This window comes from Cervus canadensis, chromosome 14 (genome assembly GCF_019320065.1).
Source record: "Cervus canadensis isolate Bull #8, Minnesota chromosome 14, ASM1932006v1, whole genome shotgun sequence".
Taxonomy (NCBI): domain Eukaryota; kingdom Metazoa; phylum Chordata; class Mammalia; order Artiodactyla; family Cervidae; genus Cervus; species Cervus canadensis.
The window spans coordinates 30,356,770-30,381,267 of NC_057399.1; the positions used below are offsets into that span (position 1 = coordinate 30,356,770).

The window sequence follows — 24,498 nt, forward strand, 5'->3', positions numbered from 1 at the left end:
CCAAATGGGGGTTTTATATATGAAAACATACATAAAAAGAGAATTACAGAGGTAGAAGATGACTGTACCTTTCCAAACACCATCCAGAGTATGGGGAGCCTTGCCAAGTGATGTCAGTTATTATGGTCCCGTTGGCAAGGCCACCTCTATTGCAGGGATTGATATAGGGAATTGCAGCCAACTGACTTCGAGTATCCTCAGCTTTTGGCAAGATAAGTCTCATTGCAGAGATGGATGCTGATTGTTTGGTAAGTACGGCAGGCAGTAAAAAGGGAAATCTGGCTATTGCAATCACAATATAGTCCAGAAAATGGCTATTAACAGGATAGAAGGTTCTAAGACAAAGGCAGACAAGTCAGAAAATCACTGTTCCTTGGCCCAGGTGAAGAATTGTGGTCAAAGATTAAGTTCTCTCTTCTATAGAACCCTCAATCTCTCTTATCACCTTTAAATTAAAGGGCAATGATATTTGCCATGCGTAGACATGCTTGGATAAAAAAGCACCATGATAAATTTTTTTCAACCTTGGTGCTAAGTAGTGAAGAACTTGATGGATTGTTTTCAACAGCTGAAATATCAACACTAAATTTTGTTAGCTCTTGCATAATTCAGTTGAAAAGAAAATTGTTTTTTGGAAATGGTATCCTACTGATTGACCCTAAAAAATACTTATTGTTTATTGCTGCACGAGATTTATCAGGTTTTGGAAAACCTACCATTCCATGTAAATGGATATTTTACAGGATTGATTGCAACCCACAGACACACCAATATTTTAGTATGTTGACAAAGAATAACTCTAAAATAGATTACACTCTGTTCACTGCCCTCTTAAATAGAGGACATTGAGAATATTTCATCCTTTTCTTAATGAATCAGATTCATTACTATGAACATGAGCAATCATGAAGGCCATAGGAATCACTGACCTCCACAGAGTGACATGTTCCTGAACTAAATGGTCCCTCTGAAAAATGAAATATTACAACAGCTTTTCTTTGGTCCCTCTCTATCAAAGAATTACTTTCTCTTTTGGCTACTGCTGATATGTCTGACTTTTCCAGAAAGCTTTGCACTGAATTTTGTCCCCCTAAAATTGTTACGCTGAAATCCTAACATCCAGTGTGATAGCATTTGAACATGGGGCCTTTGGAAGGATAATAGGTTTAGATGAGGTCATAAGGATGGGCCCTTCATAATGTGATTAGTGTCCTTATAAGAAAACACTTCGCTCAGTCATGGCTGACTCTCTACAACCCCATGGACTATAACCTGCCAGGCTCCTGGGGAATTCTCCAGGCAAGAATTCTCCAGGCAAGAATACAAGAGTGGGTAGCTATTTCCTTCTCCAGGGGATCCTCCCGACCGAGGTATCAAACCTGGGTCTCCTGCATTGCAGGTGGATTCTCTACTGTCTGAGCCACCAGGCAAGCCCTATAAGAAAACACACCAGAGACTTTACTTTCTCTCTCCTCACATGCATGCTCTGAGAAAAAGCCACTGAAAAGCTGACTCTCTGCAAGCCAGTAAGAGGACTAGGAACCAAACTGGACTGTACCTTGATCTTTTTCTTCCAAGCTTCCAGAAGTGAGAGAAATAAATGTCTTGCTTAGGTCACCCCATCTATTGTATTTTGTTATGGTAGCTCAAACTGACTACAACACAATGCAACCACATTTCTACTTCTGAGTCACTACTTCTAACCTGGACTTCCTTGGTGGTGTGGTGGTAAAGAACCCACCTGCCAATGCAGGAGATGCAGATTCCATCTATGGGTAGGGAAGATCCCCTGGAGAAGGAAATGGCAACCCACTCCAGTATTCTTGCTTGGGAAATCCCATGGACAGAGGAGCCCGGCAGGCTGCAGTCCATGGAGTCACAAAAGAGTCAGACGTAACAAAGCAACAAAACAATAACAACACTTCTGATCTACTATGAACCACTTGACCAAAGTTTGCTTAAAGCAAAAGTTTGAATGTGGTCTATGGAGGCTATTTCATTTGGTTTGACTGCTCAATTGTCTTCATTATCCACTGTCAAATTCCAAGTTAAATTTTGGCATTCAGAAGTTCAATGTTTACATTTATTTTCTAGGATACTAATAGCTGAAAACTGGTTCATAAAATTAAAAATCTGTACTGATAATAATTTATTATTTTTTAAGGAAGGGGGGAAAATGTTTAATTGTTTCAAATCTGAATTAAGAGAAGACTCTCAAAACCCCGCTAAGGTTCAGAGACAAGTGTTCTCTTTGAGAAATCATGATGATATTCTTTCTGACTTTTAGCATTTTTGGTGTGAATGGATGAAAGATTTGCAAGGGTGGAAGTGAGATGGAGAAGCAAATAGAAACTGTGTATGTAGAATTTATATTGTCTTTAGGGATATAGTTAAGATGGTATTTTTAGACATTCAGGAGTTTGGGAGAATCCAGGGTAAGGGAGGACTATTGCTAATGAAACTTCTGGAATAATAAAAGTAATTAATATGCAGTTCATGTCAAGCATATAATTACTGATGTTGGGTGACAAGGTAAGCATAAACTGCAACAGACTATTATTCTGAGAGTAAATAATGTGCTTTCTTACCAATTTTAGCATTTGTTCTGGGTAGGGGAAGCTACTAGTTTGCAGTAGGAGTTGGGACTACCTTGAATTGTTTTTTTCTGTTTTTTAGCAGGTAATTTAATAATGAGTGGTGAAGATGCTTAACAGAATGGGGTCAAGGAATACTTGATGAGGAACCTTCTTAGGAGATAAGATTTTAAGATTATCAGTTGCTAATAAGGCCCTGGAGAAGAAAAAAATGTACTCTGCAAGTAATGACTTGTTATTTCATGTACACTTTATGCCGTGTATATATTATGATGACACCTTGATATAAGAGAAGAAAGGAAATAGAGCTTAGTTATAAAGTAAATAAAGAAGAACATTGACTTATTTCAACTTCCACCTTGGATGCAGAACCAAGTGCATCAAGTGGGTACTATGAACAATGAATGCAAATATTCTCTAAGCTAGGTGCTAGGATTTTAGGAGTGTCAACTGAAAAATTAAAAAATGAAAAAGCAAGAAAGAAAATTATGTGATTCTCCCTTGCCTGTGTTATAAGCAGAGGACCCTATGTGGAAGTGCCATTAAGTGCCTACTATCTCTCCTCCAGCAAATTTTCTAACATGGCCAAGCACAGTAGCTTAGACACAATGGGGCAGCTTAAATGTCTGTGCAAGAGACAGCTACATTTGTAAGTTTCCTAAGCACTGTCACCTAAATTATTACAACAGTCTCCTGTGAGATTTCATTACTCTTAATAATATGTAGATAAGGAAGGCAGAACTCAAGAAGTTAAATGCTTTCCCAAAATCAAATAGTCAAGCAGGATCAAAGATGGGTCCCCAACTTAGATCTGACTCCAAATGCAAAGCTCTTTTCACTGACTACACAGAAGCCATATAAACCAAACAAGAGGCATGTGTACCTCCCAGCACTGGGCTTGACCTCAGCCTGGCAACGCAATAAAAATTAGCTCCTGAGTAACAATCCATATCCAAAGAATTGGTTTCACACTACACCTTGTAGCTCCCAGCTTATTTCCAGTGCTTCAATCCACCCAAAATTACAATGACATTCAGGCTTAGAAAGAGCATTTCATCATGCACCCATCATGAACCCTTATTCACTGGAAAACTACGTAGCATTTGCTCAAAAGTCCTTTGACTATCATTCACCCCTCAGTTTTCAATCAGCTGTCTCTTAGTAGCATCTGAAATGACAGAGTAATTTTCAGTGAAGCTCAAGTTTATGAACTTGAAGTAACAGCAAATGTGTAAAGTGAGATTGAAAATACCATCGCATCAGTTTTTCAGAGTTTAAAGATTCTTCAAAGCATGAGAAGAATCACCAAGCTACTTATATATGTCATTAGTTTGAATGGAAAATAATTTCAAACGCTACTTTTGAATAAGAATTTTGTTTCTCAGAGATTTCTTATTTCAGCTCCACCTGGAGAATTTTTCTATCATATTCTACCACACAATCTGACTTACCTCCATGAAAGATTCTAGGGGTCTCACTCTTCCTTGAGTTGCTTTGGCCTTCTTGTGTAAATCATCAAGGTTGGCACTTAATCCATGGTCATCTGTCATTTCTTCATATACAGACGTCGTTTGTTCCCCGTCTTTTGTTCCTTCCCTAAGGATAAGGACTGTGTATTACATATTTCATACTGTAACAAAACCCCATAGACAGATAAAGTAACAGCACTAGGTCTTAAAAGCAGCAGGCATTACTATATGGTGGGAATTTAGAGGTAAATTTAGCGGTATCACTGATTACACAGTGGTAGAAGGGTTGAGAAGCCAAAAAACTCTTAAGGCAGCCCACAAGTCAGCAACAGTAGGAAGTCCTAACACTGTTGGATGGTGGGGGAGAGCGGGAGGCACAAACGATGGGAGGAGGTGTTACCACAGCCCAGAAGCCAGAGCCTTTCAGTAAGAGCTGGAACCATGAAGAAGACCTAGCTACTGCCAGAGACACCAAAGGAAGCAAAAAGAGAAGTAACAAAACTCTGACTTCTCTGTCCTACTCTCACCCCCCAGTTTTCTACTGTGCCTTCTTTGGTTGCACCTACTTAGGGGCCAAAGAGTAAGAGAGCGTGTCTGTGACACAAACCAGAATGAGAAAAGAATCAGAGAGTAAACAAACAGCTTAAAGAAACAGTGATTAACAAATTCTTATGGTAGATACAGAAACCAATTAATCCATAAGCAACCATCATATATTACAATTTGAGTTTCCCTTTTAAAATGATTAGTATAAAAAATAAAAAATAAAATGATTAGTATAAAAGGCTACAGGATGAAAGGTTAAGATGTGTATAGAGTAGTCTTTTGCTTTTAGCAATGGGAGATCAGGAGATTTGGACGAATCTTCTGAGGATAACTAATGTGCATACACACAATACATATACATATTCTGCCTGAAAGCACTGGATACTGAGCAAAATAGTAATGATTCAGTGTTAGGATTTTTCCTCTGATAAAATTTACTGACTCAGGAAGAGGCAGCCAAAGGGCTATGCAGTACTGTTCTGCAGCTTCATGAAGACAAAGTCACAAATGTTATAGTCTTGAGCTTGGTAAGAGAGTCTAAAACAAAGTGTTAGTTGCTCAGTCATGTCCAACACTTTTCACCTCATGGACTGTAGTCTGCCAGGCTCCTCTGTCTATGGAATTCTCCAGGCAAGAATACTGCCGTGGATAGCCATTCCCTATTCCAGGGGATCTTCCTGACCCAGGGGTTGAACCCAGGTCTCCTGCATTACAGGTGGATTCTTTACCATCTGAGCCACCAAGGAAGCCCAAGAGAGTCTAAGTCACCCTAACAGAGTGAACCAGAAGGAGACTGGCTCTTACATCTATTTCAGCCGAGCTTTGAATCATCTTCATCCCCAAAATTGGATTAAGATGGTTTCAAATTTAAGAGCTGCCAGGCATGTAGTAGAAGAAAACATAAATCTTCCCCAAAGAAAGAACTTATCTTACACATCAAGTTATTTCTACACATAATTTTTCAATACAGCTTCTGAAACCCAATAAAATAACAGCAAGAAGACAAGAACAAGAAACATAGAGCCAAGAGATGATGGAAAGAGACTCACAGTAGATCCAGATATTAGACTTATTAGGCATGAATTTCAAGATAACTATAGTTGCTAAGTGATGATAACTGTTGAAATTGGGTGATGGATTTTTGTGGGTTCTCATATATTTTCCTCTACTTTACAGTATATATTGTGATTTTTTTCCATGATTAAAAGAAAAAAAGTCTATGAATCAATCCAAAGAGAATCCTAGTTGGCTCTTTTGTCATTCCCACATCAGGAACACACCGAACACCACCGTCAAGGGAAACATCACATCATCTTCCTGACATTCATCAAAGTTTGGTAAGTCATGAGCCGCAATGAAATACTGAAAGCAGAAAGACAGAACTATACCTATTCTTTCAAGGAAATAAAAGACCAGGTTGTGAATTCAGCACAGAATAGAATTTACTTTCAAAGGACATTTCAAACTGAAGAACAACTAAGTAGAAATTCTAGAAATGAAAAATACAATAGCCAAAGTGAAGACCTCAATGGCTCAGTTTAGAGCAATTTATACACAACTGAAATCAGACTTAATGAACTAAAACTAGTGACGTAAGAAAAATACTTAGCAGAAAGAGGCAAAAAGTTGGAAAATATTTTTCAAAGATGGTAGGAAAATATTGAGAAGCTCTTACATACTTCTGGAATCCTAGAGAGAAAGGAAGGCAATAAATGAGTCCAAAATAACATTTTAAGAAACAGTGGCTAAGAATTTTACCAAATGATGAAAAACAATAAATTGTGGATTCAAGAAGTCCTACAAACTCCAAATAGGGTATAGAAGTCCTCACATAGGCCTTTACTAGCCAAACCACAGTAAAACTGCTGAAAACCAAAAACAAAGAGATATTTTAAATGCAGTTAGTGTAGGTGGCTCACACAGGAGACCCAGTTCAATCCCTGGGTCAGGAAGATTCCCTGGAGAAGGGAATGGCAACCCACTCCAGTATCCTTGCCTGGAGAATCTATGGACAGAGGAGCCTGGTCGGCTATAGTGCATGGGGTTGCAAAGAGTTGGACAGGACTGAGTAACACTTCCACTTTCAGTGTACAAAGAAAACTGCTTTTAAAGAAGCAGCGAGACCAACATCCATCTTCTCAAAACATGAAAATGAATGCCAAATGAAATTTCTTCAAGGTAGGTGCCTTTTGGTGCTTCCCAGGTGGCGCAGTTGGTAAAGGATCCACCATGCAGAAGACACGTTCAATCCCCAGGTTAGGAAGAGTCCCCTGGAGAAGGAAAGGCAACCCACTCCAGTATTCTTGTCTGGAAAATCCCATGGGCAGAGGAGCCTGGAGGGCCACAGTCCATGGGGTTGCAAAGAGTCGGACATGACTGAGCACACACGTAGTTTGGGCACCTTTTGAGAGGAAAAAGGAATGATTGGGGGAGGAGGACCGAAGGGCTGCTGTCGATATTTTACCTTTTGACCTTGATGTGCTTACACAGATATTTACTCCATGATTGATTACTGAACTATATATTTTTATGTTTAGTGTACTTTTCTGTATGTTTATCATAGTTCATAATATGTTTAAAAAGCAGACTGTGGTAGAAAGAACTCTAATTATTAAATAATCATGTAATAACTGTCAGGCTGTGCTTAGCTCTATTGGAAAGCAAACTTTATTGTACAGTAAAATTTTAGGCTACAGAAGGAAAATCCCAAATATTTGAGATAAAAAAGTTCTATGAAGCCAAGGTGTATAATTGAAACCAGTCTATCCTCTTCTTTCTTATTTGTGATCCTGAAGAAGCCTGACTGTAAAGACCAAATACATATGCTAATCACAAATAGTCATATCAATAATATGTTAAATACGCTTTCAAAGTGCTTAGTTGAAACCTTTGAAAGCCATTTGCCTCCAAACCCTTAACCATATACCATCCGCTGCTTTTATTATTTGTCAAGTTTTGCATTGCAGAATTCAATAAACAAAGGAGCCAGACTAGGTCTTCTATAATTATTTCATCATTAATCATGCTATCTTTGATCACTGACTTTTCTCTACAATAAAATGTGTAAGCTATCAAAATTATAGGATGGAAATGTATCGGTGCCATTCGCTCTAGATGTGGTAAGCTGCATCCATGCTGCTTATACTGCATCCATACTCCCCAGTGTTGCCATGAAAACGCAAAGAGAAGCTAATTGCACATAGTAAGCGTTTTAATTGATGGGTACCTGACCATTACAGCAATTTCCACTTCCAGAAGCATCCCAGCTGACATTGTTATAGATTAACATAAGTGAAAAGAGTGGGACTAATTGGAGCAATTAATTAAAAATACACAATTAGCTTCCACAGCAGAGATATTTTTTTAGTTCTTACCCTCATCGCTTGAGGCCTGTGAGGACTGTATGGAGTCTTACTACATGGGGGTTATCTGTGCTGATAATTAAAAAGGAGAGACTTGGAAAGAGGGGGGAAAGAGAGGGGACAACTCACAGGCCAACCAGGTGATGGGGTCTGGCCAGTTTCCCTCAGATGAACCAAGAATAAAGCAAAGGTCGGGAGCCTGAGTGAGAACACAAGGTGGTGTCTAAACAAGAGGCCCAGAAACTGAGGGGTTTCATTCTCTTACCAGTTCCTCTGTCTGAAAAGAAGGAAGGTAGCACTTGTCTGTCTACTTCCTAAGAATATGGAGCAGAGTCAGGAAAAGAACACTGCCCCTTTGCACGTCACCCTCACTGTCATTCAGCCTGAGGTTGGGGGACTTCAAAGTTTGGCAGCTGGTTCCTAGAATAAAATCTGATTTCTCTGGTTCCATGTTGGAGTGATAAGAAGGATTCAGCACGTTTCTAGAAGGATGTGAAGAGTCAAGAAAGGGACATATTCTCATCCACTTACATCCTGGTCTCACAGCAAACTGACCTAGCTCTCATCTGAAACATGCAGAGAATGTACCAATGAGCCTGAGCTACAGGGTATATCACAGAAATTCCTTTTATATACTTAAAATCAAGATGTCAGAGTGAAGCTTGCACCACAAAGGAAGCCGAAAGTGAATGAGTAAAAAGTAAGGATTCTTATTGGTCAGAGTCTCTGGGAAAGGTCACTACATGATATCACGTGTCCACCCACAGAGGACCTGCCTGGGTTTTCCTTGGCACCCTTTTCCTGGGCACTCTGCTAGGAACTAACATCCTACATAGGCTCAATTCTTCCCATGACCTACTCTGTTCCAATGAGATGGAGCTAGAATCACAGTGACAGGCTATGTAAAGAGGATGCTCCAGTGAGCAAGTGATATGACCTAGGCTCCAAAGAGAGCTCTTTGTCACAGCTGTTTTCACGCTCTGATACATGTTACATCTGAAAAAGAAGATGAACTTGATGATTCTTGGTTACAAATAAACCAGGTCACTGTTTCAGCATTTCAGTTCAAGCGCAGGATTGTAGATACATGTTTTTTCATGATTCTTCCACAGATTGAAGATGACAAGTGTAGTGGCAAAATACTGACCAGTTCCATAAATTCCTACATATTTAATAGAAACAAATAGTGAATGCTAGAAAACAATGCAAAACCATTCTAAAAGTCGCTTAGCTAAAAATTTGAATAGGTAATGCTAGTGATAATTATGTAGAGAAAAAGGTAAAATTTACCTTTATTTTCCCTCTTGATTCAATACTTAGCTATTATAGCAATGACTGGACAGTTGATACATTTCTCTTTAACTTCAAACATATTTGCATTTTCTTTGCCATCCTCTAGCTGAACACACATAAATCATAGCTACTTGTGCTTGGTAAATATGTTCATCACACAGGCAATCAAAAATTTATGATGCTTCAGTGACTGATGAAAAATGCCAAAACATTTTAATTGCTTTATATACCCATGGCTTCAAGCTCACTCTAACAAAACCAATTAAGGCACTGGCATAACATTTGGCGGCAGAGAACAAATAGATGTAACCTCAAATTACATTCATTACCAAAACTGTTTCCGTCATTAAGGATGAGAAAAATTGTGTCGAATTAGAATATTATAGATGATATTTAGACCGAGAGGTACCAATAGGCTGCTTAGAGATCAGCCTCCCCACCTTACCAGAATTGTAAGGAAAAAAAAAAAAAAAAACCCAGAAATCCACATGAAAGAAAATCAAAAAGGAAGCAAATAACTATTATTATTAATATATGTCTGTGGGCCCAAAATTAAAGGCGAAAGTGTGAAGTTGGTATAGACAATAACTTCTCATTTTTTTTCTATTTGAATTCAGCCTAAATAGCTTTAGACTAAAGTAAACTGACCTACCAGTACAGGCATAAACATAATCAGAGACAGATAAGAAGAAGCAGTGACTTTCCCCAGTTCTTGGCCCAAGAACTGACCGCAACCTGACTACTGCCCAAGGAAGAAGAGAATAAAAGGGAGATAACAAGCTAGCTCGGCCTTGCCCTGTTTAGGAATGGTCTTGGACTTTAAAATTCAGCTCTTATACAGAAAAAAATAGGAAATGACAAGCTACGATCAATGGCTAAACGTGATACTAGGAAAGTATCATTTGGGTGAATCAGGAAAGCTCTCAGCTGAGAGTAACAGAAAATCCATCTAACATCGACTCAACTAAGAGCATGTTTAACCCTCAGCAAAAGTCTGGATGCAGGCAATGGTTAGTGTCAGTCCACCAGCTAAAAGATAGCAGAACCATGTTGGCTATTCTCTTAGTCTTTCTCTTGGGTCTCTTAACTCATGGTTGCAAAATGGCCTTCAAAATCTAGGCATCATATCTGAATTCAAGGCTAGAAGTAAGGGAAAGGGGTTTCAGGATCACTACACTTTTATTTGGAAAGTGCAACTCTTCCCCAAAGCTGCCAGCAGAATCTTGTTTACGTGTAATTGGACAAAACTATGTACTACGGTCATTCTTGGCTGTGAAAGAGTATGAAAAAGTAAGTATTGGGATGTGGAGGAGGGACTTCTCCCTCTTCCAGAGAAAGAGCAAGTTGTGGGGCCAGGGGCAAGACAGAAATGAGGAAATAAAACCCTTTAAGGAAATAATGTAATCATCTGGCATCAGATTTTCAGATAACATCATTAGAAGTGCAGAGGAAATATTCCCTTCTGTACTTCTCACACATGGGAAAACCTTTCACCAAAGAGCAGACTCTCTCACACCAGCTTACCCTAACAGGAGGAGCGTCAATAGTTTCCCTAGACTAACAACTAAAAGGGCCCAGAACATGCCTGGAGCATCACAAAACCTGACAGGTCAAACTACATACAGGCCTTTTGCAGTAAATCAGGTTATGTACAGTCTTCTTAGTACAGGCCTTCTGTAGTATTTCTATCAGGTATAGTCTTCTTCAGTATTTTTATCTACCAAACCACAAATAAGATGGGGAAATGATGGTTACCCTAAGATAAGGACAATGTATGACCTGGTGCAGAAAATGCCAAAATAAATGAAATACTTGACAAACAACTGAATAGTGATTAGAAAGGCAAAACAATTAACATGTACTACTTCTGAAGCAGCTTCAGAGACAGAAAATTTAGAGGTGAAATAGGAAAAAGTAGAAAAAGCCCTGCAAAAGTTTTCTAAAAACTAATTGTTAAGATGGTAAGGAACAGGGGGAACTATTTTGGTGCAGAGATGACCTCATTTTTTCCCCCAAGTATGTGCAGATCCACTTGGGGCAAAATATTTTGGCCAGACCCTAATTTCACAGTATGTTTTTCAAGCTAATGAGGCAGACATATACCACTTAGATCCTAATGTGCTGTGATAGCAGAGGGCTTTGAAGTATTTTTCATTTACTCAATTAGCAAAGTGGTTCTGAACCCTTTCTATCAACTAGATGCATTGAGGAGCTTTTAAACTTATATTCATGTTGGTCCTCCAACTCCCCAGAAATTCTGATTTCATTGGCTTAGGGTAGAGCTCAGGTGCAGCCTGTTTTGTGTTTGTTTCTTATTTAAAACTCTTGCATTGATTCCAGAGTAAAAGCCAGAGTTGAGAAAAATTGGATTAAAAATATAACTCAATGGCACTGAGGGTACAGTCAGAACACATAAAAACACTAATGAGTGAAAATTAGTATCATCTGTCTGACATGCAATTTAACAGTAAGTCAGGTGCCTAAACAAACTGATTCCCTTTCTAAGAATATATCCTAAAGTAATGGGCAAAGAACCAAAGCTTAATATACCAAAATGTTCACTGCAACATTAGTTATTATCAACTGTATCCAATAATGAATACAATGGAACTATCTGACTTATTTGTTAAAATGTTTTCAAAGAAAAACTTCCAAAGTGTTAACAATGGTCTCATAATGGGATTATATCAATAATAATCATTTCTTAACAGTTTTGTGTATTTTCTCAAATCTATATACACATGCTAATTTTAAAATCAAGAAAAAACAACAACAACAAAAAACATTGATTTCCAAAGTCTTTGGTATTTGTGGGACCTTCATTTGGCTGGAAAAATCTGATTACTGCCATATTCGCTACATACAGGGCTTTTAGTTTGAAGGAAAACTTAGGTTTCCATCATTAAATGATCAGATCAAATAAGCTGTAGAGAAATATTCAAAATATATTTTAGAGAAAACTTTCATAGCTTCTTTATAAGATTAGCTCTATTTCATGAAAAGTATAATTTAGTCTTCAAAAATATAATTTTAAAGGAATGTAACTATATACAGTCAGTAGGTATAATGAAATTCACCCAAATTCTCTAAAGCATTGGTGCCAAAGATGTTATTCCCCTAGGAGAAATTTAACCAGAAATGCTTTTGAATATGTTAAATATACAGGATAATCAATAATAGACTAAGCAACACAGGATAACTGTGGATATTCATTTATAAAGGTGTTTGTTCCTGCAGTACTGGACACTCCATCTTTTTCTCTCCTTATTCTGTACTTCTCATTTTGTCCCCATGATCCTTTCCCCCCCAAAAGAAAGGTAGTTCCCTCCCTGCCCCTCTGAACTCAAATATTTGCAATATTTACACTTGCTTTATTTAGTTTTGCTTCATGGAAATTCACGGCTGAGCCAAGCATACTGCAGCATTGGTTTCCAATTTCACATTCCCCAGAAAAAAAAACAGCTGGCTTAATGTCATGGTTATTGAGTTAATTGCTGTTTTGATGACTTAGGGTAATGATTTGCATAAGCCCCTAATTTAAACCTTCAGAAAATGTGCACAAGCTCTGCTGGGTATGGACAAGAGTCCAGTCTGAGTCAGTAAGCTACAGAGAAAGATGGCTGCTGCCCCACTGGCTGGGGAGGGAGGAGGAGAACCTAGCCATGCTGTCAGCCCTCAGGGGTGAGGGTCACTCTCAACTCTGCCAGAACCCTAGAACTTCAGAGGGATCTAAGACTGCAATCCTTGAAAACATACTCATAACCATGTTATTATCACAATGAGTGAATATTTACTATGCTCCAGGTACTGTATTAAAACCTGAACTTGAGTATGTCATCCTCATTGTCTCCACCATCAATGACTCCCAGATACAGAAACAACCTTAGAAAGTGGAAGGTTTTATCCCAGGTGACACAGCAAGAATGGGGATCCAAGATTGACCCCAGGCAGCCCCATGACAGAACAATATTTGAACCACTCACTATAGGAGGTGGGGGTGGGGGCAGGTAAAGAAGAGGGAGCAGAGGTGAGTCAGTCACACCTGAGTGCTAACAGTACGCCAGCCTCTCTGCTAAGCACCTTTCACCCACTTCTGCTATTACAACATCTTAAGATAGCATTGTGTCATCAACTCCTATCTTACACATAAGAAAACTGAAGTTCAAAGGGGTTACATGATCTCTCTCTGGTCCTTCCAGAAAAATAAATGCTGGAACTAGCATTAGAATTCAGACAGCCCAGATTCCCCAGTGTTTTTGGACCCAATATTTTTTGCAGCTACCAGGAAGAAAAGCTCACTGAGAGGTCTGGCTGGTAATTTGAATCTTGAGCATATTCTAATCTCTAGAAGGATAAGGAAAGTTTCATTTTGTTTTGTTTGAGGTTTTCTGTTATTTGATTTCTTTTTCTTAAAAAGAATGAAAAAGGGACAGTTATGGGGGTCTTCAAACACTGTAACTCCACCTCAAATAGAGGTGGTAGGTACAACAGCACAGAGAAAAAGTTGATCGATCACTCTTCCTCATGGACCATGAGTTTAATCATGAGCGGGTTGTAAGACCAAAGATCATAGCTCAGCTGGTAAAGAATCTGCCTGCAATGCAGGAGACCCCGGTTTGATCCCTGGGTTGGGAAGATCTCCTGGAGAAGGTATAGGCTACCCATTGCAGTATTCTTGGGTTTCCCTTGTGGCTCAGCTGGTAAAGAATCTACCCACAATGCAGGAGACCTGGGCTTGATCCCTAGGTTGGGAAGATTCCCCTGAAAAGGGAAAGGCTACCCACTCCAGTATTCTGGCCTGGAGAATTCCATGGACTATATAGTCCATGGGGTCACAAAGAGCCAGACATAACTAGAGACTAAAAATAGTACATGTAAATTAAAGAGAGTTGTTCTTGAGTACCATTATCTTTTTCATAGATGCTACATTAAAAAAAAAAAAATTTCCTCACAGTAAATACAAACTACAGCATGAGACCTAAATTCAGATGCCTGTTGGAGTCTATTACACACCATATTATTTCCCTGGTATTTGATGAAAGTGAGAAAGGATGATGAACATTTTGGCAGGCTTTAGACTGGGCTGATCAATATTTTCCATTTCCCCATTTATGTGCTCCTACAACTCACCAGGCGAGAGGACAAGTTAACCGGATACAGCAGGAGAGAACGGGCCAAGCAGACCCATAAGTCAAAACAAAAAGAGAAGGGAAAAATTAATGGAAAGAAGCTGGGGGAAGAAGAGAGGGTTAGAGAAACACAACAACAAGCTCATAAAATAGCTTTTGAAGTGACCAGTACACATATAATGAAGAGTGAGTGAGAAAGCAACTTAAAGGAAATCAGTCCTGAATATTCATTGGAAGGACTGATGCTGAAGCTGAAGCTCTGATATTCTGGCCACCTGATGTGAAGAACTAACTCACTGGAAAAGACTCTGATACTGGGAAAGATTGAAGGCAGGAGGAGAAGGGGACGACAAAGGATGAGATGGTTGGATGGCATCACCGACTCAACGGGCATGGGTTTGAGCAGGCTCCGGGAGTTGGTGATGGACAGTGAAGCCTGGCGTGCTGCAGTCCATGGGGTTGCAAAAAATTGGACATGACTGAACTGACTGAACTGATTCACCCCATACCAGCCCAGCGTTGTCAGTCAGTCTCCACGTAACTGGTAACAATCCCAGAAGTTTCAGGTCCTAGATACACCACAAAGAGGAGACCCAGAAGGGAACTTTGAAACTATAGTCAGTTTCAACATCTAAGATCTGTCTCAGTAGGCTGAAGGCTGTCATTAGAGTCACTATAGACAACTTAGGCTCCAGGCTCCCTGACACTGCTGGGTTTGGGTGTCTTGCTTGCTGGGTCCCCACTTTCCCTAAAGACTTGAAAGTTGGCAGTAATGGAAGAAAGGTATGAAGATCTCAGGATAAAGTCAAGTCTTAGGTGGATTACCAGTAAATACCTATCTCCTAGCACGCTCTGGTGGGCTAGGATGAGGAACTGTATCAGAGCCCATTGCTAAGTTTCTTCAATTAAGCAGAGCTTGGGGACAGATTTAAGTGTATCAAAGCCAAACCATCACAAACCATGGAATCAGGAAACACCCACGAGGTCAGTGTTAGAAACATGGACATCAGGATCCATAAAAAGCCAAGAGAGTAATGAAGAATGAGATCAGGAATAATGAAGACCCAAGTCAGGCTTCCTAGGAAGAAAAGGAAAAAGTGGACAGTCACCAAGGATCTAGGTGCTTGTACAGATGGGAGAAGAGACACACAGAACTCCAACAAGAGCATCTCCTATACCTTCAAATGACCTGCTACACCTGCTCAAGTCTCTTACAGGTGATTGTTCCTCACGAATGTATCCCCAGGGGCCCCTCAATCTGCTTACTTTCCCATACTTTTTGGATGAGAATGGGTGTTTCTTAAATTTGCTTCTCGGCTACGCACAGCTCCCATCCACACATAATAAACTAATAACTCACAAAGCAACAGGATAACCTTCTGTGAAACTCCACTTGACATGGCCTTGCAGACAAAGAAGGGCCTTCAGATGAGCCTATGGCCTCATGAGATACACACTTGATAAGCTATCCCTAGGAAGGGCAAGAAAGAATATGACACCAAAAAAAAAAAAAAAAAGAATATGACACCAAGGCATCAAAAAGGACTTTAATTTTACCTATAATGTTTCATCTTATTAAATGCATTTGGAGTTTGAAATGTTAATTATAAATTTTACATGTTGGAAATAAGTTGTTATATTATGCTCCATGCTTTTCAATATTTTTTAATGAATAAAAATAAAAAGAAACAAAAAATTATGAGAGAGAGGAAGGGAGGATCGGGGGATAGATGGGGGAGTGCTGGAGGGGAAATGAGAGGGAAGGTGGAGAGCTGGATAAGCGTGAGAGGGAAATAGTCCTGTGGAAAGGCTCTGTGAAGATGACTGGACGAAGCCTGAACTGAAGCCAGGCTCCACTGAGGTCCCTACATATCCAAACAAAAGAAGGAAGAAGTTTTAGAAGCCATGAACATACAGATATTCTTAGAATCCAAAGAACCAAGAGAAGTCCTCTCAGAATCAGTGTAACCTGAGGCTCCAAAGGGAAGAAGAGAATTATGATCAACAGGTAAATTCCATCGATGTTCCCAGAATTTCAGGGATCTGGTAATGATATAAACCTCCCATCAAACATTTTCAATTCATCTGTCAAATCTAGCAAGGCAGTGTTTCTCTGGTTTAGAGTGGAAGCTCAGAAGAAAACAGAATTCACTTTGCAGTTAAATTCCAAACCAATCTGTCAGGAAATGGACCTTTTCTATGATGGAGTCCCTGTATCACATTTACATTTCTGAAACAGAAATATGAGCAGTAAACATACACCTGGAGACTGTCTACCTCCTATGCTAGAAGCACAAAAATCCATTCCCTCTTGTGTTAAGAAAGAAACTGGAGGTTTTTTTCCTCTCATAAGACTTTAAATATTCAAAACTAGCAGCTTATCAAATTTTCAGTGTTGGAGAGAAGAAAAAATTTCAAACATGTATTGATTGTTTCCTCTCATTAATTGAATACTGGTAACGGCAGAGAATTCATAACTAACTGCCGGCCAAATACATCCTCTCATTAACTCCTGCCGCTTAATTGTATCAATTGAAAGGTTCTGATTTTATTACGCCTTTTCAGATACTTAAATTCATCTATTGGGAAAGGAAGAATTTAGAAGATTCAAGTCACATATGGCTAAATTTCCCCAGAAGAAATCATCTTTTAGTACAAAAGGGATTGTCTGAGACAATCGACTGACAGGTTTCCTGCCCTGACTTTTTAAGGCTGTCGGAGAACAAAGCAACCACCCTACAGTGGGTGTGATTTCTATAAGCCACATTTGATAGGAAGAAAAAAGCTTAGCCTCCTCACTTGACAGTCACACTCCGGTTCGGGGAGAAGGTAAAATCCAACCACAGCATCTGGCTAGCAGAAAACTACCTCAATGTAAGAAAATGTATTTATGTATCCCTTCCTGGAACAGAAGGTAATTCAGAGCTGCAGAGAAAAACAGTGGCATGTTTCAAAGCCATACAGTAAAGGGATAAGGAAATCCATATAAGGTCAACAAAGAAATAATCTGAACCTAGAGGTCATTCAAGACATGAGTCCAGGGCATTTGCGGTTGTTTTTAGGCATCAGAAATGGTTTGTTTCTGGGACGGAGAAACACAAAATTGAACAAAATGAGCAATATATTACTGGGAAGTTTTTGTATATGGGGACTAGTTTAAATGTAAACACCACTGTCTAACTCTATAATCAGGAATGAATTTTTGCCCCCTTTTCAAAAAGAAAAAGAAAAATTCTTGACCATGAAAAACAGCACTCTCGGGAAAGCTACTTTAAAAGAGGAAAAAACCTGCCAAATAGTATCACTCTGGTCTCTTTACTGATCACCAATCCATTTAAGTAGCCTCTTTTCCTAATTTTCCCAAAGTGGTGTTTTCTCACAGCATGTGGGTATACAACACTTCATGGAAGGCCTGGAACCACGGTAGAAATCATATCAGAGCCCCCAACATGGGCCAGTAATATAAAATACAATCACTCATTTTATGCTGCTCAAATGAAAAAAATGATGTAAAATTATATGCAAATTCTGATTTTGTTAACATTAACCATGGTGGATGGGGAGGGGAGGACACGCAAAACTGCTTAATAGTAGTTATCTTAAGGTAATAAAATCATCACTCATTTTTTTTCCTTCCCCCAAATTATCTACATCTTCTCTGATGTAGTTGCCCTTCAACATGCTGAAGTAGACAGCCTTCTCTTCTGGCTCCCATATCTTTGGGTTTCCTTTTTATATTTATAAAAGAATGTCATCTCTGGCTCAGCTTATCGAATTCTCTGAAGTCTGTGTCTCTGCACTTTCCTATCTGCAAAGAACTGCCTTTCAGTTACTCATCCAAGATGACCTCCAATTCTTTGCTGCTCAATATTTTGCAAAGGTTCATTTGAAAATACATAGTATAAATAGAGAATTGCCTGAAGACTCTTTCTTTTCCTTTATAGAATTATACTGTGGCAAAATACCAGCCAAGAGGGATGTTCTATAAAGCAGTCCTATATAATTCAGTGGCAGTCACTGTGGGGGTATTTGAGGAAATTGATCACTGGAGCTCAAAATATCCTCTTTATTTGTACCTCTGAGAACACTTAATTCTGTTCTCAGTGCCAGGGATAATTGAGCTTCTAAGAAACTTTTTAAAAAAATCATGTAACCAAATTAGACTTTCCTCTTTGCCCTGGTTGCTGGATGCCCAGAGGCAAATTTTCACCCCACAGGCACACATGTTCTACACTCAACTTTGCTTTCTTTCTTGTCCTAAGTCCTCATTATATTTTATACTCTTACCTTTTTTAGATTATTTTTGGCTGTGCTGGGTCTTTGTTGCTGTGTGTGGGCTTTCTCTAGTGGCAGCAGTTGGAGGCTGCTCTTCGTTGCAGCGTGTGGGCTTCTCATCATGGTGGCTTCTCTTGTTGCGGAGCACAGGCTCTTGGTGTACGGGCTTCAGTATGCAGCTCAGGGGCTTAGTAGTTGCCGTGTATTGCTCAGTTGCTCCACTGCATGTGGGATCTTTCCCAGACCAAGGATCTAACCCATGTCTCCTCCATTGGCAGGTGGATTCTTAACCACTGGACCAGCGGGGAAACCCTATTCTCATTTTTTAATTGTCTTAAAGTCTTTATGAAAGAAGAGAGTTATAAGAAAAGGATTTGACTTAATGTTATGCAGAAAAACAAGTTTGAAAAAGTGTCTGTGGACTGATAGAAGCATACAATCAAAACTTCCTTTCACTCTTCAGTGAAGAAGACAGTCACAGCATCTTCTCTGGCAAAACAACACTGGTAAAGGAAAAGAACACTTCTCCAACCTTCAATGTTTTCTCTAAGAATCCTGGGTTGTTTTCCATAAGAAAGCTGGATCTCTTTAAGAATTTCTGAGCTAGCAAAATGTTTTCATTAAATACATCCCAACAGTTTTTCTCAGTGATTTGTCCCAGGGAAATGTGTGTGCATGAGAGGACCTGGTTGTTTGTTTTGCATCAACACAAGCACACATTAATATTCACTTTGAGGGGAAATAGTATAGATAAGGAAGAATCCCGTGAATATCTGTTCTAGGCCTTTTCCAAACAGAGTAGTAATTGGTTCTAACTCTGCTTAGCTAGGGACAAGTCAACATGAGATGGCAAACCTGTAATTCCAAGGCAGCCATTGCATATACTTCCAACTGTATAAAGATTATTGTATAAATGATCATAATGTTCCGGGTAGTCCCTTGGGACTGAGTATGAAGCATTAAGCAGAAATTTCCTTATGTATTAAGGGTAGGAGGGAAGATGCTTGCTTTCATATTTAAAACATTGCATGCAATATGAACCAGAGGTGGCTTGTTTACCCCCTGAATTACTTTCTAGAAAGATTTCCATCACTTTTTCTGTAGAAATGGAGCTCTACCTCATCAGAGTTGTTCTATGCAACCTCAGCTGTGATGAATGCTTTTCCCCACAAAAATAAGTCCTCAAAGGATGACTGCATGACCTTAAGCAGCAATACAAATTAATGTATGCTAACTATGTGCCTGAAATCCTACAAAGCTTTTTACTAGAAGATCTCATTACTCTTTACCACCAACCTTCAAGACAGGTCTATGCCCATTTTCATGCTGAAACTCAGGCTGCTAAGTACTTTGCCCAGGGTCACACAGTTACCAGATAACTGAAACAGGATTAAAGCCCAGATCTAACTCCCGAGTACAGGCTCTTAAACATGAGTTGATTGGAACTCCAGTTGTCCAGAAGAACAGAATGTCTACATTCTCTTTCCAGTACCTGCCCACTCCAGTGGATCTAAGAACTTCCCAGGCATTTCCTCATAAACAAGCAGTCTGTTCATCCTGCTTGCTCCTAGGTAACCCCTAGAACCAGAACTCCAATGTCTCCTTTGACCCCAGAAGACCATAACAGCTTCCAACAGAAGATGGTTGTTTTAGAAAACAAAGGCTGGAAACCTGGTGCTATGGACTTACTATTTGCATCACCCCAAACTTCAAACATTGAAGCCCAGGAGGTAAGATCTTTGGCAGATAATCAAGTTTAAATGAGGTCATGAGGCTGGAGCCTCCACGATGGCATTAAGGTCCTTGTAAGAAGAGGAAGAGAAGGACTTTCCTGGTGGTCCAGTAGTTAAGAACCCACCTTGCAAGGGATGTGGGTTCAGTCCCTATAGGGGAGCTAAGATTCCACATGCCATGGAGCAACTAAGCCTGTGTGCACAAATGGAGAGCCCATGTGCTGCAACTAAGACTGACAAAGCCAAATAAATAAATATTTAAAAAAAGAAGAGGAAGAGAGACCAGAACTCCCTCTGCCATGTGAGGACACAGAGAGAAGGTAAGCCAGGAAGAGAGGCACTAAATCAGCAGGCACCTTGATCTTGGCCTTCCCAGCTTCTAGAACTCTGAGAAACAAATTCCTGGTATTTAGGCCACCTAGTTTGGGGTATTTTGTTATGGGAGTCCAAGCTAATACACCTGGGATCCCATGAAGCTCAGTAAAGTCTTCCATTGGCTATCAATGCCTTCACTGGAAGGCCTGGTCACTTCCAACTGTCTCTAGAGCAGTGGAGGTAAGCTTGACCTCTACCCTAGCGCTTCTCAATAAGAATGGCATGACCTCCAGAGGGTATCTTAAAATTAGAAGGGCACATTTTGGTCGTCACAATGACTGAAGGTATGTTACCAGCTTTTATTGGGCAGGGCCAGGGATTCTAGACATCCTGCAAAGCAGGTAATACCTCTTACTCATCAAGAACTATGACCTACATGACTCAAACACCCAAAAATACTCCACCAAGCATAAAAGTTTTCTCCCTTGTTTATAATTATCTGAGCTTAGACTCTGTTTTATGTATAAGCACACAAGGTCTTGGCAAGGTTTTAACTTATACTGAAATCTCCAGGAATGCAGCTATCATGTCCAGTAAACAGAAAGTTATTGGGTGTGTTTGGAACATCAAGTGTTGTGGACCACTATTTCAGAAAATCATATTCATTCCCTTCCTGAATGTGGGCAACTCAGTATTTCTCGTTGCTGGGCACCCCCAAACTCCAGGAGAGTATGCGAGATGCTGGTGGAACAGCACCCCCGCTCACCTCTCAGAACTAGCGGAGACCTGTGAGCAGCATGCAGTTCTGTGAGTGAGGAGGGCTGTGGGCTCCTGGGACCCAGAAACCAGTGTTTGCTACCCACAACAGGAGCACCTCCAGGCTGCACGCATGGGAGGGCTGTGGACCCCTGGTGCCCACCCATCAGGGTTCATCCCTTAAGAAAGGCACTTGTTCTGCATAATCTCTATCAATGAACAAGTATCACAGATCACGTTCAGTGGTTAAATTACACAAAGTGGAACCCCACTGTTAACTTCTTCCCACAAAGCAACTTTAGCACAAGATAAGTGTTTGTGTCTGGGCCCAGACTTTACACTGCCAAGTTATACAAGGATTCTGGTACAAAGCTTCACATCTATGAGAGGCCCATGGTCCAAAGGACAGAACTTAATGAAGGCTTCAAGCGTTTGGCGTCTCAGTTCTGATTCCAGTAGGAATTTCAGTAGATTACAGAAGGTACAGTCAGTACAGGCTGGGGACAGATCATTCTCACGTGTGCACGCACGGAAGCCTCCCAGTGTGGGCTCCATGGCTGTGATCCCAAACATTACAGGAATGTCAACACAGTTGAACAGACTGGACAGAACCTTAGAAGGTTAAAATCACTACAGAAGGGAAAAATTATACAGCAAATAAAGAGTAATGTTTTGTGATCCTCAACCTTATTGAATATGACAACATGTATATAATGGCTAATATGTCATAGACTCTGTCTCACATGACACTAGCAACCAAAGACAAAAATAAGCCATGATAAAACACATGAGCATAGCAGGGGGTTCTGGGGAAGAGGGGGTGATGATCTCACAGGGACAGGGAGGGGAAGAAGCCTAAGTGTGCATACTAAGGGGGTTAGCCTTTGGAAGGAAAGATACCAGAAATGTCTCAACAAGAGTAATGTGTGCAACAGAGAAAGCTGAGAAGGTGAATTCGGCAGTCCAGCTACACATGATCCTTGAACATATTGGTATGAAATGCACAAATCGACTTACATACAGGTTATTTCAATAAATATATTAGAAAATTTTTTGGACACTTGTGACAATTTGAAAAACATGCAAGCAAACTGCAAAGCCTAGATATACAAAAAATTAAGAAAAATGTTATGTCATGAATGCATGAAACACATGTAGATATTAGTCTATCTTTATAGTGGCATAAAAGTGAGTGATATTTAAAATATAAAATTAATCATGTATTAGTTTCCTTACTGTTTTATAACTTTGCTTTCAAAGAATTACATTACCATACAGTATGCCCCTCTCTCTAGTAACTGGAGAAACTGCATTTCAGCCTGTCATCACAGGTAATTGTTGTTTTTAAATGTAACAATGTTTCCAATACAATACAATATCCAATATGAATATGGCTAATACTGTATGCCATAAAATTTTTATAACTATTCATTCACTAGTGTATACATTGGGCTACTGTGAAGCAATTGCATTGATTACACTAGGCTACCACAGAGCAATCATACTGCTGTTTCTTCATTATCAATGCATGAATTGTTACCCTTATAAATACATATATATTCCTTTGTACATTATCTTCTTACTTCTGATGCTAGTGTTAGTAATATATATAACATCTACAATGTTTCCTATCATATGAAACGGGTTTCCCTGATAGCTCAGTTGGTAAAAAATCCACCTGCAATGCAGGAGACCCCAGTTCAATTCCTGGGTCAAGAAGATCCACTGAAGAAGGGATAGGCTACCCACTTCAGTATTCTTGGGCTTCCCTTGTGGTTCAACTGGTAAAGAATCCGCCTGTGATGCAGGAGATCTGGGTTCAATCCCCGGGTTGAGACGATCCCGTGGAGATCTTCTGAAATACTGAATTTATAATTTATGATACTGAATTATAATTATAAGCTTATAATTTATAATACTGAAAGGTTACCCATTTCAGTATTCTGGCCTGGAGAATTCCATGGACTGTACAGCCCATGGGGTCACAATAGTGTTAATAATACATATAACATCTACAGTGTTTTCTATCATATAAGACAGTATTGACATAGGTTATTAACAGACCATTCATCTTATAAATAGGCAATGTAAATATACAGTATGAATAAGAAACAGTACAGTATTGTAAATGTAATTTCTCTTCCTAACAGTTTTCTTAATAACATTTTCTTTTCCCTGATTTACTTTACTTTGTGAATACAGTATATAATACATTTAACATGCAAAATACGTGTTACTTGACTATTTAAGTTATCAGTAAGTCTTCTGGCCAACAGCAGGCTTTTAGTAGCCAAGTTTTCATGGAATCAAAAGTTGTACACAGATTTTTGACTGCACAGGGTTGGAGCATTGGCACCCTGAACCCCTGAGTTGTTCAAGGGTCAACTGTATAAATAAATGCCACAAACCTTCACAGTCTGTTATTCAGTCCAATTCAATCAATCGAACACTTCCAGTATACCCCCAGGAAGTTGTTTTTCTTTTCTTTTTTTAATTAACAAGGAGGTATTTGGAAAGAGAAACACAGCCCACCAAAAATCTTGGTAACCACATAAAAAGGCACAGAGTTTGCTGCTATGATTGTAAACCTAAGCACACTGCCAGGTCTAGATACAGGACAAGTATTTATAGAATGACTTAAATGGCCAGCACCTTTTCCTTCCAGAGATATTTCAGTGATTAAGAAAATAAAGATTCTAATGTAATAGCTACTTTATCTGACAGGGTATCACACCTGTCAGTGAAAAAAGACAAACTGAAGCCAATTCATATCAGAGTCAAAGGAAATGGGAAGAGAATTTGACCTACTGATAAACAATTCCTGTTTTCATCTTCAGTTTCTAAATAATCCTTGCTGCAATATTTCTAGTAATTCCTCCAGTGAATCTTCCCCTGAAGTGGACCTTGATTTGAGGAAATGATATTAGATTTACAAGGCAACTTTCCATTCCTCTTCATATCCTGTGAATTTTCTGCCATAGGCAGGACCTCCCAAGTTTCTTGAGAAAGCCAGGCAGAAGGCAGGG

At 39.5% G+C, this 24,498-nt stretch overlaps 1 long non-coding RNA gene across 1 annotated transcript in view; it reads right to left on the reverse strand.

Moving 5' to 3' along the window:
- LOC122453011 overlaps positions 1–24,498 on the reverse strand; it is a 91,127-nt gene that overhangs the window by 47,870 nt on the left and 18,759 nt on the right. Inside the window, exon 2 of the long non-coding RNA XR_006272910.1 lies at positions 4,046–4,190. This is a non-coding gene — a long non-coding RNA (uncharacterized LOC122453011). The remainder of the gene's footprint in view (positions 1–4,045; positions 4,191–24,498) is intronic.